The following is an 18,157-nucleotide window of genomic DNA, read 5'->3' on the forward strand; positions in this document are numbered from 1 at the left end:
GACGCTAAAATCAGCAAAATGAATCAATAGCTTTTGCTCTTGGATATCATTTATTGTGCAGATACAGTACAGTCATTGTGAGCCTGGGCAAACCTCATAATATCTGCACAAAATAGCTCTAGGACCAGTTCTTAAACTCTGTTCATGTACACAGAAGTGAAGACAGTTGTGTGTCTATTCACATTAGCAGGCAACGCCTCTGAGCTTGCAGAGTACACAAGCATTTGTTGACTGAAACCCGACTTGCTCCTGGCAGAAGCCGTCTCCAAACCATCTGGCTTTTGAATCACTTCTGCAGTGTTTAGCTGAGCACTTCAATGTAGCTCCCACAACTGATACAGGTTTTCATCCACCCCAGCAACAGATCAGCCTGAGCCAATAAACATATAAATTCCAAGTTATCCACTCTTAAACACTAAACAGACTAACACAAACAGTAAGGACTCAGAGCACAGGCAAAACATCGTGTTCGCCATCAAATTCATCACACTTCTGGTGTCCTGCACTTTTTGCTAGCTGCATTAATGGTACAATACATCATCTCCTCTCTCTTTCTTGTCTGACCACTTTACAGTATGCTACCAGTAAATGATGCTGGATCCCTTAAATGGGTCCTCTTTATTATGGTATGCATGTTGGAAATATCTGATGCCCCTTTCATCTAAATCTTTTCCATCTCAACAAGAAAAGTACCATCCCCCCTCTGAGCACTTTCCAAGTGAGTGTGAAAACAGTAGATAATCTAGCAATATGTATTTTCTTGTGCTGTACACAGTAGTAAAAACACTTTCACTATCTACTGTACCTGTTAGAGTTAAACTGAAATAGAACACCTAAGACTAGCTCCACTTGACCCTGTTAGAGTTAAACTGAAATGGAACACCTAAGACTAGCTCCACTTGACCTTCTTAAATCATCTCATCTAAAAGATTAAAGATTAACACCAGCCCCAGTCAGGGAACCCTCAGCTCTGCTCAAGAGAATCAAAACCCCCGTGAATTTTGGAATCAGACCCATTTCTACAATGACAAGTTATTTCAAACAATTTAATTTCACAGTGTAAAGTAGCACAATCAAAAAAACAAAAAAAAAGTCTCTATGATGACTCGGGGGTCTCATGAAATCATGTCAGTAACAGCTTTGGGTGAGTCTGTGAACCGCTTGCTCACGGGTGTCAAACGTGGTCAGTTTGAGCTGTCCGTCAGCACTTGTTGCAGCTGTTTGATCCAGGAAACCTCCCAAATCCCAGCTAAAATGCCACTATTTCCCACCTTCAATCATGCCTTTCATAACAAGAGTAGAGCGCCCAGCTACGCAGCTATAAACACAGTGAACCACAAGAGGAAGGGAAATTCAAAAATACTATAAAGCACAGCTAAATGCCTTTGTGCCATCAGTAATGCTGCTCATAAAAATCTTCCCATTTGGCTATCCATGTTGTTCATTTGCATCCTTCAGTGTAGTGAGATCTGGTTACTCGTATACTAGGATCCAGCCCTGTAATCTGAGCCCAGTAGGCAAACAGTCATCACAAACGAGGCTTAGTCATGACCACTGACTATGGGTCATGACTGATGTGGAAAGGAGGCATGCAGGAGAGGAGAGGATGTCTCAGACTGCCTACTGGACCTGTTCACCTGATTTCTTTAATCTGTCAGACTGATTTTATTTATTCATGACAAATTAAACATCTTAATTCTTTTGTCTCTTTGTGTGTTAATACATGAAGGATGGTGGATAGGGATATAAACGGCTCGACCATGACATAAAAGCATTCAACACATAACTACTGGAGGTCACACATAAAAAACACAATGGTTTTATTTCTGGCAGGCTATATGGGAAACTACAGTGCAACGTAGCTCAGCTCAGCTCTGCTCTTTACTCCACATTACAAAGCCAATGTTTAAACGTCAAAGAGCCTCAGCAAACAGCCAGAATTCCAAACTGTGTGGACGGCCAGACAGCCTGTATATTATTAAAGAAACAATGAGAAGAGGATTAATAGTCCCACTAATGACACCAAGTGATTTCTCGCTAAGAGACACATGAAGCCGACGTGAAAGAACCAGCAGCGATACAGGCCGACTGTTGAGTCGCCTCACGTCGGCTTTGTTTGGGCCAGTCAGCCTCTTGAACACACTGCACAGACAACAGCCAATAGCTGACTAGCACGTACATTCTGCGCCTGTGTGACAGAAATGCCTGTATATAGTCTGTATTTGTCATTCAGACCCAGACTGCGAATACACAAACTATAAACAAAGCAGCTCTCATTCGCAGCAGCTGCTGGTTATAGCTGCTTCTAATTGAGAAATGTCTGATAAGAAGCTGCAAATGGCACTGGCGCTTTCTGCCAGGGAGGTGAAAAACAAGGAGAAACCGCACTAAATGGGTGAAACCACGGTTTCTACAGAGACAACCTGAAAGGGCTTCCTAGAACCGTTCTCTTCTCGTGCATTGATTGGCTAAGCTGATCAGCCAATCAGAGTGGTCTCTCTCTCACCGACGAAATCCGCTGCTGATTCAACATGCCAAAAAGGCCAAAAAGGCCAAAAAGGCCAAAAAGCCGGCAACAGGGTCCGACAGTGGCCGACTGTCAGCTCGGTGTGTCACTGGCCTAAGGTGACTGGAGTGGAAACAGGGTGGACATAAGCTCAGAATACTATGAACTGTATAAACCGTTGCATCTGTTGCTGTTATAATAATGGAGATCACTCTTCTGACATCTGTCAGAGGGTAAATTTAATAAAGCGACAGATGTCAGTGAGCATGTGTGTCTTGCCTTCACTTTAGATATTATATATCCACACAAGCTGTTACCTGATTGTAATGTGCATCATGCAGAAACAATAGAAACAACAGAAAAAGCTGCTAATTCTGTCAAATGATAATCCAAATAAGATACAGAAGAGCAAAAACAACTGTATTTTACTGACAACAATAATACTGTCTACCAAGTGGTCATTGTCCTTCGTTGTTTAACATTTTGAGATTTATTCTTTCCACATTTTCCAACATCAGTGCTTCATTTGACATCATTTTACCAGTCATATCACCTGACGAGACCAAAGAACCATGCTGCATTGCAAAGCCTTGATGGCACATGCAACAGTGACACAGAGCCACCACAAGCCATAATTCCCCATACTCGCTTTTTCTAATATCTCTGCGTGGCCTGGGAGAAGTTCATAAGGTAAACAAGTTGCAGGATGTGTGAGGATTGTGAGATGAGAGGAGTCAGTAAAGTGAGCTACCATCAGTCCTCTCTGCACCAAGGCTGACTAGCCAGAAACTCTATCCTGACCTTTCTCTGGGGCTCAAACATTCTCGAACCTGCACTTGAGACAGCCTGTCAGAATGCAGTAAAGCAGCAACAGTAAACGGCACTAGAGTGACAACCAAGACACATAATACGATGACTGTAAACTGAAGACTGTGAAAAGCAGGTAAATATCAGCCGGGCCAAGGCCCAACCCCTTGGTATGAGGTTTACCCAGTGAGTGCATACCATAAAAACCTAATATTTGGTGTTGTCTTTCACTCAGTCATTTGCACTGTTACATTACTGCTACATTAGACTCACTCTTTATTAATTTCCTGTTTAGATGCATAACTAAGCCAAGATTTATGAGTTTGCAGCGTTCAGAGGTCAGAGTTTTGTTAGAAAACGAAGTGAGCCACACTACTATCTTCAGCTGAGAACTTGAGAAAATACTTCTTTCACCATCATCAAGTCAAACCAAAGAAAACTTGTAAATATTCCCCAAAGTGAAATGTTCAAATAAATTGTAGATTGCACACATATGCACATCATACAAAACTGGCTTTCTTCCCAGTCTCACACTAATCAATCATTTCATCTCTCTCATGCCAGTTCCATTAAACAGTTCAGTACGCCCAGGAGCAGAGGAAGGTTGGCCTTCCTGTGTGAACTGTGCAGAGCTGCAGGCTCATCCAGTAGGAAGGTAAATGAACACCCACACAGAGCCATGAAGTATGCCAGAACGGATTCCTCCCAAATTACACTTTAATCCCCGTCACATATGACAAGATGCAGTTTGGCTTAACACTATGAAAACTTAGAGAGTTTTTGCTTCAATAAATAAACAGAGATGAAGGGCGTGGAGGTGCTAACAGGACATTGATCTTGAAAAGAAATTGCATATTTTGCCAAGAGAGATACAAAGTTGAGCCTAAATGATAAAAGTGGGGCTACATTCAACAAAGCACCATAAAGAAACCAATTTCTTTCAAAACCTTTACAACAACTACTTTTGTATTCCTGACAACCTCACCTCCCTTTTGGTTTATTGGCAACAATACTACATAAGCAACAGTTTGTTAATTAATTATGCCATAACAATATACAAGTAAACTGGGTTTAAGTTTAGTCCTACTGCAAAATGTTGCCTAATGGTATTTTAATGACTAGAGAAATCTAAAATTCCCACCTTCACAGTTATATGCCTCCACCAACCAGTCGGACTCACAGGAATAGGACCAGTATGAGGTCACTGACCCTGACCTTTCACCATAAAAATCTTATCAGTTCATCCTTGAGTCCAAGTGAACGTTTGTGTCAGGTTCGAAGAAATTCCCTCAAGGTGCGCCTGACATATCACGTTCACAAGAATGGGCCGGACAGATAGATGGATGGATGGATGGATGGACAACCTGAAAACTTCATGTCTCCGGCCACAGCTATCACCGGCACAGTGTAACGAGTCAGTGATTTTAAGGGAACCACTCACTCCAATGTCAAGAATTCGCCAGGTTTGGTAGCACTGTGCTTGTACAGAAGGCAAAACCAACACCTGTGCTGACCGACTATACCTAGCACAAGCCCTCCACTGAGGTTTCACAATAATAAGACAAACTTTGTGGTTGTCATAACATCAGTTACTAAGGAAGTGAGGATCATTTGGAAGTACAACCCTGAGCAGGGCAGATGTGGCCAGTGGTCAGGTGCTGGCAAATCACCTCTTGGCTTTTGGACACTCAAAAGCCAAGAGGTCACAACCTGCTTCATTAGACAACGAACAGTAAGTTCCACTTAGCAGGAACATTAACCCCAACAAATCTGTGGTCATTGGACCTTTGATGGAAATGTCTGGAGATGTGAGTGTTATCACGTACAGGAGGCAACTTATGAGTCACCTGGCACAACAACCTATGAGCTGTGTTTTCCAACAGTACTGTTTTACAACCACGCTAGAAAACCAGCTTGAAACTGCTACTACACCTGAAATACAGCGCTATATAATCAATGGCACTCATCACACAGAGTAAGACTAGCTCTGCTATAGTGTTCGAGGGTCAGCAGACATGGGAAATGTAATAGGCTCATTGGCCAGGCCTAAGGAAAGCACATGTAGTAGGAGAAACAGCCAAGTAATAAGTCTTTAACCCGGAGCTGATAAATCACCTAAACATATGGAGTGGGGTCGTACCTGTAAGTCACATGCACTTAAACCAGAGGCTTTGCTGTCTCACAATAAATGAGAAGGGAATTCTATGTATCTTGATGCAGGTTTTGAGTTTATACTTGAGAGTGTTTGGATACATTTCATTCTGAAATTAGTAACATAATAACCTTAATGATATCTTAATGACTTTGACCAGGCTGTTTGGTTTTGTGATATCTGTCTGACTCAACACTCTGGAATAGGCTAATTATCATCGTGACCTCATTCAGTAAAGGACACAGTTGAAAGGGTAACGTGGTAACTGCCCTTTAAAACACCAACTTCCTTACATCTGCTGCAGAACATAACCCTCCAACAGTCTCCTTGTAAGGACGTACTGCACACTGGGTCAATTCCAGCATCCACCGAGGTTTGACATAACCAGGGGGCAATGAGCTTCTCTCAATCACAGAAACAGACCTCCTGACAGTTGGGATACATCCAGCGATTTATGACACAGCAGGAGCTGCCTTCAGGGCATTTCCTTCCTTCTGTACTACCATCCAGCACTGTTTCCAAATCCACAGTACCCTGTAGGGTCGTGGGGGATCAGAGCCAGGCAGGAAATCACTCTGAGGTCACAGTGACTCAGCCTCATCCTATCCATCTGCACATCCACACTACCTCCCACCACTGTAGCTGTGTTCCGACAAAAAAAAAAAAAAAGCTCCAACGTCCAATCTGACTCACTCATTTTATGCTGGCAGGTTCAGGGTATTTAGGACAGTGCATGAGTCGTCTTTGCCTCTTGACATATCACATGGCTTGTCTCCAAACAGGATAAAATGGTGGACAATAACACATGAAGGGTACAGAACATGGGCTAATATAAGAAGAAAAATGACTCTTCATTATTAAACTGAAGAATCCAGAAACGCCCTTTATATCATGCTAAACTAGGAGTGGGAAAGATAGACTAAATCTTCTGTCACAGTATATCTCAAATGTTATCATAATATCACAGCTACATCAGTATAGTCGCATACGTATTAACGCTAAAGTGGCACTCACTGTCCTTACATCTCCATTATAAACCCATGTTACAGAGGACGCTGCAGACTACGGGTCTTTATACAAGTCTGACCCAGCTCTTCTCCAGAAAGCCAGACTGACGCCTTCTCCATTTCTTACTTGTGCTGATTCAGCCAGCGAGTAAATGTCCTCCTCCTTCTCTGCCCCACATCCTGGTCTCCTGAGAGGGAAACTGTGAGTTGTGATAACACATGCAGCTTAACGGAGGGACTACATCTCAATTAACGTGTGTCTGCCCAGCAACATCCTGTGACCTGACAGAGGATTGCTACACCCTGCCAAAGATCAATATCAATGATCAACAGAACAAACACTCCATCACTAGACCTAGTCTTTAAACAGGGGAGACGCCTGTCAGTTCAGGACCCTAACACATTGCTGGTATATACAGTATGAGTCAGTCTGGGTCCACTGGAGGAATGTGCTATTGTTATTGTTGTTGAGCTCAGTGAGTGTGCAGCCAATCACAGCCATCAAAAATATGCATTCACCTGTAAAGACCAAGAAGAGAATTTGACATAAAAGACCTCTGGACACAAATCAGTTGTTGGTCTGTGTTATGGACAAATAACTATGGTGCTGTGCATCAAAACAACAACAGTAGGCAACACCTGCCAGACTCTTGATTACCTGCGTAGGAAACACCTGCCAGACTCTTGATTACCTGCTTTCCTGACTTGAACATACTGTATGCATAATTCAGCTTCTGCCAAGAGCATGAAAGCAAGTTGCTAAATAAATTAACAGTTTCTGAGCAAGAGAAACTTCCAACATCACACTGGTTGGCTTCAACAGGGAAACTGTAACAATGCATCTAGTAGTTATAGAGCAGCATAGTGACAACCACTGTAGATCTACTGTGGCTTCTAACACAACACTACTGTACTCTAATGCAACAAATGCTTAGAAAACACAGCAACGCCTTTATTAAACGTAATGCAGACATGTTCCTTACACAGAGACACAAAACACTAAACATGACAACATAAGCTGTTACGGGGTTATTACAAAAACATATTTAAAACAACCAGGAGCTTCACCAACCCAAGTGTCAAGCTGTTTGGATATGGCATATGTGTAATATTATGTGCCCTTGCCTATTCAATACTACCCATCAGGTGTTTTTCAATAAATTCAGACAACAAAAGCTTTTGGACAACACCATTTTCTATTAGTGACCTAATGATTCACGACATTCCACAGGTTACTGGCTGATGACACAGATGCACCATTACAGCTATATGCATGGACTGCGCACATAAAAACGTCGGATTTATTACCGGACCGTGCAGCTTAAACGCCGATGTTAGCTGCTCTATTAAAACGACCGGTCCGTAACATTCCCAAACGTGCAGAGGTGCCCGTGCGAGGATCCCAGGGCAACATTGAAAGTGCTCTGTCTATCAGGCGATCGGGAGGAATATCTCTTGTTACCTTTACTTCTAGTATGTTTTCAATCCACTCATCTATCGCGGGAATTCATGTCGAGGAACAGAGCCAGAGTCCCCCATAAAATCCACAGTACTGGGTAATTATTTAGCAAGCGACCTCGTTCAGGTCGGAGTAAAGAGCTACACAACCGACGAGAAGGCGCAACTTGAAACTGACGGAGAGGGGTCGGTCGAAACCATTAGAACGCCAAGGAGGGGGGAGCATGCAAATAACATGAAAACAACACGTTTCCGATACGTTTATGACTATTTGTTTTATGCTGTAGCGACACTACAGCGGAATTTCATGTCGATAATTCGGACGAACACGTTTTGTATTAGTAGGTGTTGGCATCTTTTTTCAAAAAGGTAAACTGTGAAACCCTCATTAGTGCTTGGAATGGGCCAACGCGTTTTAACTCAGTTTAATCCGATTGGTCTCTCCCAACGTGAAGTAGCAGTGCTGCTGCCTTCACGTGGTATCAGAAACAGTATAACTGGTTTAAACAACAGGGAAAGGCACTTCTTTACACATGAAAGCCGAAATACAGCGTTCTTTTACTGTAAACGGTTCTGAAATACCTTTGTGTGATTGTACACCCTGAATACACACCAACCTGACTTGAAATGAGATGTTTAGAAAGGTCACTATTGATAGCCGATGGCTGTAAAGGAAGCTTAACAATAAATTATTATTAATAAAGAATACTTGAGCAGAAGGCAGGGAAATAACTGTTGATAACAAAAAGGAGTATAGGCAGCATTAAAGAAGGGGAAGCCTAATATTTCTAATTGGTTGTGCAACATAATGGATGTAATTCTCCTCTCAGTTGCTCTGTTGTGTCTCTTTCCTAATATGGAATCTTGAAAAATATATTTTCCACTGAATTCCAAAGCCCATTTGTTTGTTTTCTAACAAAACATAGACATGGATTTTGTCGTGGTTTTACCAGGGCTGAAGCTTCCCTTAGTGGAAAACCACTTAAGATTACAACCTAGGGAAATTATAAGTTTCAAACAATCACTTTCAAATGGCAAGATATCACACGAAAAACAGTATAGTGAGACTCTGGCTGCTTCCCACTGGCAGAAATATGCATCACTGATACATTGCTTCTTGTTCTGTCCAAACCACAACACAATCCAATACTTTTCCCCTTAATACAAAAGCAGATGCTGATCAGATTATAATGGATAGATCATGAAAATGAAATATTTATTAGCATACCACCGGATTAAATTGTTATTAGGGCTAAATAATGCTTTATTTTAGGGCATATAAAAATATTAAACTTTTGACTTCTTACAGTGCAGGATAAATGGGGACCTGTACTGCTTCATAGTTGTGTAAGTACATCATAGCTCTATAATTTCTTGTCACTTAGTGTTTCTTAATTTTATTATGCAGAAAATTATTGGAGGAAAAATGAAAATGCACTCCTGCAATTAAAGTTATGTTGCATCATAAAAATGTAGCTCTATTTTATGCAAATGAAAACAGTGACTCTGCATCACATCTCTCACATGTTGTTGCACTACTACTGTAATATGAGATTCAACAGGCTCATTTAAAACAGCAACATTGGGACTGTGATAGGACTTACAGCCAGGAAAGACTCCTGTTTCCACCACCACAAGGACATTCCATATATGAGGTCTCCAGTGAGAACATGCTGCCCTAGTTGGATTTGCTAATTAAACAAACCACAGGGGGACGCTGGATGTCAGCCGGTTCTGCTTGTGTGCAAATGAGAGAGAGCGAGAAAAAGGAAGACAGGCTTGGATGGAAAAAAGGACTGAGATTAGAAGCGAGCAGCAGAACGGCTCGCTGCCGGGTAACAATACATCAGAGAGAGTTTCGCCACATTATGAAACCACCTCTAAATGCACTGAGCACCTTGGTTCCCACCACACCTCTGTTCACTGTTGTGTTTTGTTATTATCCATTTACTGAGGATCAATGAAAGCTCAATGAAACACGTACACAAAGGGTTTTCTACTTCAGGTGAGTCAGGCTGTACACATTCTCAACACAACAAAGAAATGACACATGATGTCATCCAAGGAATCTTCAGAGCCATCTGCCATGTCACATTAATAAATACAGATGACAATAGACAAATCTTCATTCATTCGCCTATGATGAAGCTGGTGAAAGAGAGTAATGAAGGTAAATTACTTACGGAATTGAGAGTAGACAGGCAGAAGCTGAAGATCCAAAAAAGGTGTTCCTCTGACTAGGATTTGTCCTCTTCCTTTTTTTCCTTCCTCCCTCCCTTTCTCCTTCTGTTTCAGCCTCTCCTCCCGCCTTCTTCCCTCCCTCTTCTCACCACAGCAAGATGCTGCCTGGACTAGTGCTGGTTGTCATGGTAACTAAGACTAGGGGGATTCTCATGTGACCAGATCTCCCTGGGCGTTGATTGGTCAGACACATTGAACTAAGGAGGGAGGGATGGGGAAGGATCAGGGTGATGTCACACACCCACGGGTTCACAGATGGGAGGGATCCTCAGTCAGGCTGCCTGTAAGCACATACACAGACACAATGGGTGTCTTTTTAAGGTGTGGTTGAGCTGAAGTGCCAGTATTAGACCGCCAAGCGTGATTCTGCTGAATGATTTAGTGGCATGCTGACTGACTTCTAGGACTTCTGAGTTACTGATCTGAGATGTCAGGCTTGGCTGTGGCTCTAGCTTAGCTGTCCCCCCTCAACTGTTTGCTCTCATCTGGGATGCTGCTGCTGTTACTCAGTGTACAGCACTGTCACAGGCCAGGATGCAGAAATAACATGTGTTGCTTGATGTACAAAAGCACCCATAAGTAGCAGCTTGACCTGCTGGCCTACCATACTTAAACCTCTTCTACAGGGGCTGCAGGGGGCTATTTATAGCACTGCAGAAACCAGACAGAAGTATAACTCCTGGTATATATTGCTAGGCACAGTAATGCTCACGGAGCATGTAATAAAAACAGACATTCGGATAGCAAAACAGTTGAACGTTTGGTCATGGACACATGAAACATACACACAGATTGTTGTCTCTGCTGATGACAAGTTAATGACCTACATGTATTTCCTGAATTAAGAGATTACATTAGTACATATCATTTAGCTTTATGTGAACCTTAAAAATGGTAAAAATACAAAAACTAATAGAGAATCATGGGGCATGCACTCAACAGCCAAAATGCCATAACTGCATAATAAGTGTCATGCTGTCATACATTTTACAAGCATTTCACAGACTGTAAAGCTGAGGAGAAACCTGGCACAAGAACAGCACAGCAATGAAAGCAGCTGTCAGGTGTAGGAGGAAAGAAAGCTTTTCATGTTCATATAGAGGCAATAAAAAATTTCACAGAGCAAACCCAAGAGTTTTACCCTCCTTTTGAGGAAAGTAGGTCTCAATTTTGCACTCATGTCCAAAGATGACATGAGCAATCATAAGGTTTGTTTGTGCAGACTGTTACGTAACAGTCTGAGATTTTACTAGAAATTTAAAAAAATCTTGTTTTGGGAGAATCTGATGCTGGTTTTTCTGAGCTAATGTCCTATTTTGACTTAGTGAGCAACACAAAAATATGTCTTTATAATCCTGAGTAGATAGCGTACTAAAAGGTGGTGAAGGCTTTTTTTTTCTTTTAGGAAATTTAGTTTTACAGTGTCTAGAGAGGTGTTTTTTGTGTATACCCATCTTTTCCTTAAGGGCAAAAATAGATATTTGCACACTTTGCTCTTTTGGACATATAAATTCCAGACACTTGTCATCATTACATTCAAAGTGCATAATACAGACATGAGTAAAAGAACAATCTTATTTCCGGCATATGTCCTAATCATTTTCTTCACAGTGTCAAGCATTATTACATTTTGGAAAAAATACAATCACATAACATAATCGAGAAAATTGAAATACCTGATAAGGTGATGTAATTCACATTTCCTAAGTGTTTCTACAACATACAATTAATTTGCTATCTTAAATGAACATATTCATCCATTTGATTCTTCGCTTTAGCTCCTTCTACTGTCTAAGTCATTTAGAAATGCTGAAGACAACCAGGGTTATGCATTATGCAGCTATTTTTCTTTTGGTGACAAGTTTCTTTCCCCAATGTTTCCTTTCTTCCCATCTGACTCACACCTGGTCTTTATTGTAACAAATACTGTTAAGCACCATCTTGATTTCATGCTAGCTAGCCTGGTTAAAGGCAAAGATTTGTATACACACATGATAAAATATTAAAAACTATTACTTAAAATTACACTTATATACTAATATAAAACACTGTAGATTCAAGCACCTTGTCGATGAATTTGACTATACAATGAGGGCGTCACTGCTTTTGCCACCTTCATCAAGCTGTATGCACTGTAGCTTTGCCCTTTCTCATTTTATGTTAGAGTGAATGGATGAAGGAGATGATGAGAGAAGTGATAATAATAGGTGATCTCATCATGTTCATGGCCTGTCATGAGGATCATGTTATGGGCCAGCGAGCACTGGACTACAGAGGAGAAGATAATGAGAGTATGGGCACTACAGCAGAGCTAAATGCAAATGTCAGCATGTTAACGTGGTCACAGTGACAATGTGGTCTACAATGCTTATGATGTCCACCATCTTATGGTGTATAATCATGCTAACATTTGTTAATCAGCACTAAACAGAGTACAGCTAAAGTAGATAAATATTTCACAAGGGGTGCTAGAGGAAGGGTCAGTGAATCACCTAGGTCATTTGAATTCATCCTACTGAGGACTATAAATGTCCCCAGATGTGTATGACATTTCATACTAATCTGTCTAATATTTGCAAAGTTATTTTAGTCTGCACCACAGGAGTGGACTCACTGACTGAGATGCTAAAATAATTATTATAAATACTCTGGTTTCTTCTTGCGTAGTCATTAGTCAAACACATGGGAATTGTATAAACACACACTGGCATCTGGTCTCCACAAGGAAGGCTGAGTCCCAACAGTGTGAGTGTGTAAGCAGGGTTTGGTCCACATAGTGTCAGAAATGGTGTGCATGCACACACACTCAAACTAAGCCTAAAAATGCTCAGAAATGTATAAACATATCTGAATTTCCAGTCAACTGGCCACATAACATACAATAAAAACAACCCATTGAGGCCAGCAGGATGTGTACTTCAGGCCTCATGGAAGGTAACAGTTTGAACCCACAAAGGAACAAAATACTGTATGAACCCTCTTGGTCCAAAAAAAGTGATATTCAAAAATAACTTCCCAGAATCACATCAGTATTTTAAGTAACACAAATCCAGCCAGTGCTTTAACTTGAACATTTAATTTCCTCCAAAACAAGAAGCACTAACCCTGCAACTTGGCTACCCTGGAGCATGATGGGTAGCGAGAGAAATGAACAGAGGAATGAACAAAAGGTACTGAGTGAAAACAGAGAGAAAGGGTTGACAGTGAAGTCAGATTTCTGGAGGTCTGGCTGTGTCTGTGGTCAGTCTGAGCCAGGCTAAATTTATCAAAATTTAACTGTATGTGTTTAGGAGACCTCAGACCTAGGGCTGTGTGAGGACTGAAACAGCAGCAGTGGTCAGGGTGCAGTCACACTGGATCCATTTCTCACACTGTCCGCTGTGTACTGTTTCTGTGAACTGCTAGCAAGGCAGACTATAAATCCAGCCTTGTCTAAAAATTAAAAGGGTCAAACGTTAAGAGTGTGACCCCCTGTCCCTGACCCTTTCCTGATCCTTAGCAGCCAAGGAGGTGTTAGGTAGCAACTCAGATACTCCTGTCCTAAGTATGGCAGTAGCTGTATGACGCTGGGGATTTAAGGGTTAAAGATGTTTGGTGAGTGGCTCTGAGAATGGGCAGAGCCAAGGGGTGGTAGGGGTGGTGCCAACATCTGATTGGCTGCCCCTGGTACCACTCCTGCCAGAGTCAAAATATGATGCTTGTCAGAATTAATGAATGAAAAATGAGAAACTGTGACAAATTGTTGCCTGAAACAGACCTAACTTTTTTTCTGATACTTTATAATTGATATTGGTCAAAAATAATATCATGAATGCAGTGTGATTTTTGCACTTTGTGTTGCTGTGCAGTACTTGACATGACTTGCCTCAGTGGGGAGGACTCTGCATTTAGCTAAAGAAAGCGCTATGTGTGTGTCATTTGTATGCAAAATAAACAATGTGAATCTTAATAATGTGCGGTTTATTATTTCATAGAACTAGAGGTTTACTTTATTTTTTACATGTATTTTAAATGTACCAAATTTTAGGACAGTCCATCCATCAGTTGTTGTGATTGTAGTTAATCCACAGATGTCACTATGAACAGTTTAATTAAGAACTTCTGTTTAATAGTACCAAAAATGAAATTCCACTCACCTCCCTTTCATTGGGTTGGCAGAGACAGAGATGTTAAAAACTGCTTAAAACAAAAAAAAAAAACACTCAGCATGAAAATATGAAAACTTTATATTCTTTTCAGATTATTGGAATACATTCTTCCTACAGGACACTTTCCTAAAAGATGTACTGTTGTACCTGCAGAAAAGAAGACAATGCACTCATCAGGAGAACAAGTCTTTTCATAGCACAGCTGAAAGACAGACAGGATGTACAGACACTAATTTGCTCCAGTGAATAATAAGGGCAGGGCAGCCTTGTGTGGTATGATTTCTGATGCACTCTCTCTGTAGCTCTAAAAACAGGCAGCATATAGACTGCTAATCAGCAGTTTAATATCACTCAGTGTGTAACACAGTGAAGAACACTGTAGTTCCTATTAGAATCAACCCTAAGAATTCAAAAAGTCTATCAGCAATTCGACATGTGTGTGCCTTTATAAAAATTTAAGCCAATTAAATTCCAAAGACTCACCTTAACTCACCAGTCTATTCAGTGAGTGGCAGCCTGCTTCAGATTACTGCACTTACCCTTTGGCTGGCTGCTCAAACAAAAACATGATCCGTTACCATGGCAACCCGATTTTCCACCTGTCCTGGACTATACTCTCATATTATCCAGAGCTCTGTTAGCTAAGCTATAGCCAAGCATGTGATGTTGCTATGTGGGAGGCCAGCAGAGATCAGTGCGGAAATACACTATATTATAGAAGCTTGGGATTTCAGTTAGATCAGCTCTAATTTCCATTTAATTTCTGTGTTTCTATTATGTCTTTGCATACAAATAGCTAACATATAGCGAAAGGTGGTAGCTCTGCTCATCAAGCACTTATCACACATTAACCATACACTGTTCCACCCACTCGACCAGCTGGTAAAGTGCACTGAATTCCTATTTTGTTCATATTCTTGTTCCCTCTTCAGCATGTACTGTAATCTTAATTTAACAGGATCAATCATCAAGTTTGTCATACTGAAGTTAATACACTGGCAGGGTAAAAACATACCAGGCACAACAGAGCACGGTAGATAATTATTGCATCTAAATCCATGGCATTAGATTGTTTCATAGACTGAATTACACGGTTATACTCTATCCAGGTATGAATGTTTACATGATGGTTCAGTTCACTTCCTTTATCTACATACAGTACAAAAAATATTCATGATGGCAGGGTTCAACTCTCAAAGCTGTGTGCCTCATAAGCTGCATGTTAACCTCATCACAGAACTTAAAGATAGTGGATTTGTTTTAGACACGTTACACACAGTATAGATACCGGTGTTCATCAGAATTAATTTGACAGTTCTAGGTGAAAGGTTAACCAATCAGAAACTCAATCCTTACTGATGGCACTCTGGAGCTGGTTGTAAAAACGGTTAGCAATCCACACGGGGGGACTGGCTCTAAGCGCTTGCTGAGACAAACCTTAAATTGTGAAATAGTTCAGAAGAAGCAGAAATGTCTGTACATGGTTGAAAATCAAGATAACCAGCTTTGCTTCGCAATCAACCTTGCGCATCACCTATTTCCTGAAATGAGAGATGATCAGGCCGAGAGGAAAGGGCGTGAGTTTCAGAGACAAGCAGGTCTGACCAAGCATACGCCTGTGGGTTTTACGCACATACAAAAATTTGAAGAGGTGACTCGACGTAAAATTGTGATGTTTTACAGAACCAAGAAAGAACATCTAAATGTATTTCAAACCTCTAGCGCTCCAAATGATCCTCCGTTATACATGTTCCTATTTGACAACCATTATTACGGTGTAAAAAACCCCCATGCGTTCATTGGTTTCAAGTATTTTTGTGCGTACTGCCACAAAGGTTATGGTAATTATTTGGGACACAGGTGCTCAGGGCACTGTAACGTTTGTTTTACCGCCGACTGCGCAGGCATGCAAACGCTCCCCGCTGAGAGTGTTGTGTGTGTCCGCTGCAACAGACTATGCGCATCATCTTACTGTCTCATGAAACACAGGGAGATGACCTGGCACCCCCATACTGAAACGCATGCCAGCCTGTGCCAAATCCATAAAAAATGCTTAAAATGCTCAAGACTGTATTACATTCCTCTGAGTAAACAGACTAAGCCGCACAAATGCCCCGAGTCCACCTACTACACCTGCTGAGCCGTAATTTATGATGATCATATGTGTTATGCCAGAAAAAGGAGATCATATTAAGGACAAAAAATTGATATTCTATGACTTTGAATCATACCCGGATCAGAATGGTGCACACATACCCTTTTATGTGAGCGCTATAACAGCCAGTGGTGTGGAGTGGGATCACTATGGAACTGACTGTGCAGTGAAATTTCTGATGCATTTTCGAGCCCCACGTTATCGCAAAGTGGTGTTTTTGGCCCATAATTCAAAATGGTTGGACAGTCATATTCTGGTGCATGCTATGCTGTCTCTGGGGATAAAGCCCAATCTGATTATGCAGGGTTCAAAATTGATATTATTCACAGACCCTGACTATCAGCAGAGGTTCATCGATTCAGCTTCATTTCTACCTTGCCCCCTAGCATCGCTCCCTGCAGCGCCCGGCCTCAGCGAGAGCGCAAAAGGACACTTCCCCCACCGGTTCAGCTCAGAGGAGCATTTGAATTATATCGGGCGTTATCCTGAGCCAGAGTACTACGGCTGTAATCAAATGAGTGTCAAAAAGAGAGCTGAGTTTATGAGTTGGTACTCCACCGTGCGCCACGACACGTTTGATTTTGCAAAGGAAGCTGTAAGATATTGTAGAAATGACACTTTGATTCTTATGAAAGCCTGCATGATTTTCAGAGAAAATTTCATCAATGAAACCAAGCTGGATCCTTTTAAACGATCAATGATAGCCTTGGCCTGCATGTCTGTGTTTAGGACGCACTTTCTGCAAGAAAAGACATTAGCCATACCATGCCCGTACGACTACAGGTACCGTTTTAAACGATTTTCCAACGCCAGCATCCAGTGGCTGCAGTGGTTAATGTTTGATCAGGGAATATTCATTCAGCACGCGCCAAATGGTGGGGAGATGGGGTTTGGTTCCCTGAGGGTGGATGGCTACTCTGAGCTAAACGGTGAAAAGAAAGCTTTTGAATTCCTGGGCTGCTTTTACCACAGGTGTCTCACATGTTTTTCAGGGCACGCAATCCATCCTTTAACAGGGAAAACGATTGAACAGATGCACCAGGAAACTCGAGAGAGGCTGGCTAAACTACAGAGCGTGTACGGGCTGAGTCTCGTGGTCATGCAAGAGCACACTTGCTCTGAAATGAAAAAATCTCACCAGAGTGTGAAGGCTTTTCTGCAAAGCTTTCAGGCCCCCCAGCCTCTGGAACCGCGACACGCTTTGTACGGTGGGAGAGTTTGCCCAGTCACTCTCAGATATTCAGCAGCCCAAAATGAAAAGATCAGTTATGTTGATTTCACAAGTCTCTATCCATTTGTAAATTTCTGCCGCCAGTACCCTGTTGGCCATCCAGAAATAATATTCAGGGATTTTCAGCCTGTGCAGTCTTATTTCGGACTCATCAAAGCCAAACTCTATCCGCCCAAAGCTCTGTTTTTTCCAGTGCTACCTTACAGATCCAGCAGAGGGCGGCTTGTGTTCACGCTATGCACAACCTGGGCTGAAGAGAATAGGCAGCACACTCCATGTGATCACTGTGATGAGGACAGGGCTCTGTCAGGCGTCTGGGTCACTTGTGAATTTGTTAAAGCTTTGGAGAAAGGTTACAAACTGGTTCAAATAAGTGAGATGTGGCATTTCAAAGAGCAGAGCGACTCTCTCTTCAAAACCGACATTACTACATTTCTCAAGGGCAAGCAGGA

The 18,157-nt window shown here is 41.7% G+C and overlaps 1 protein-coding gene across 1 annotated transcript in view; it reads right to left on the reverse strand.

Moving 5' to 3' along the window:
* The window catches only part of mical3a (microtubule associated monooxygenase, calponin and LIM domain containing 3a), a 91,097-nt gene that overhangs the window by 53,829 nt on the left and 19,111 nt on the right, over nt 1-18,157 (reverse strand). Inside the window, 1 exon segment of the mRNA XM_020602927.1 lies at nt 10,114-10,452. The gene's annotated coding sequence lies outside the window, so the exon portion shown is untranslated.

This window comes from Monopterus albus, unplaced genomic scaffold, assembly GCF_001952655.1.
Source record: "Monopterus albus unplaced genomic scaffold, M_albus_1.0 scaffold59.1, whole genome shotgun sequence".
NCBI lineage: Eukaryota > Metazoa > Chordata > Actinopteri > Synbranchiformes > Synbranchidae > Monopterus > Monopterus albus.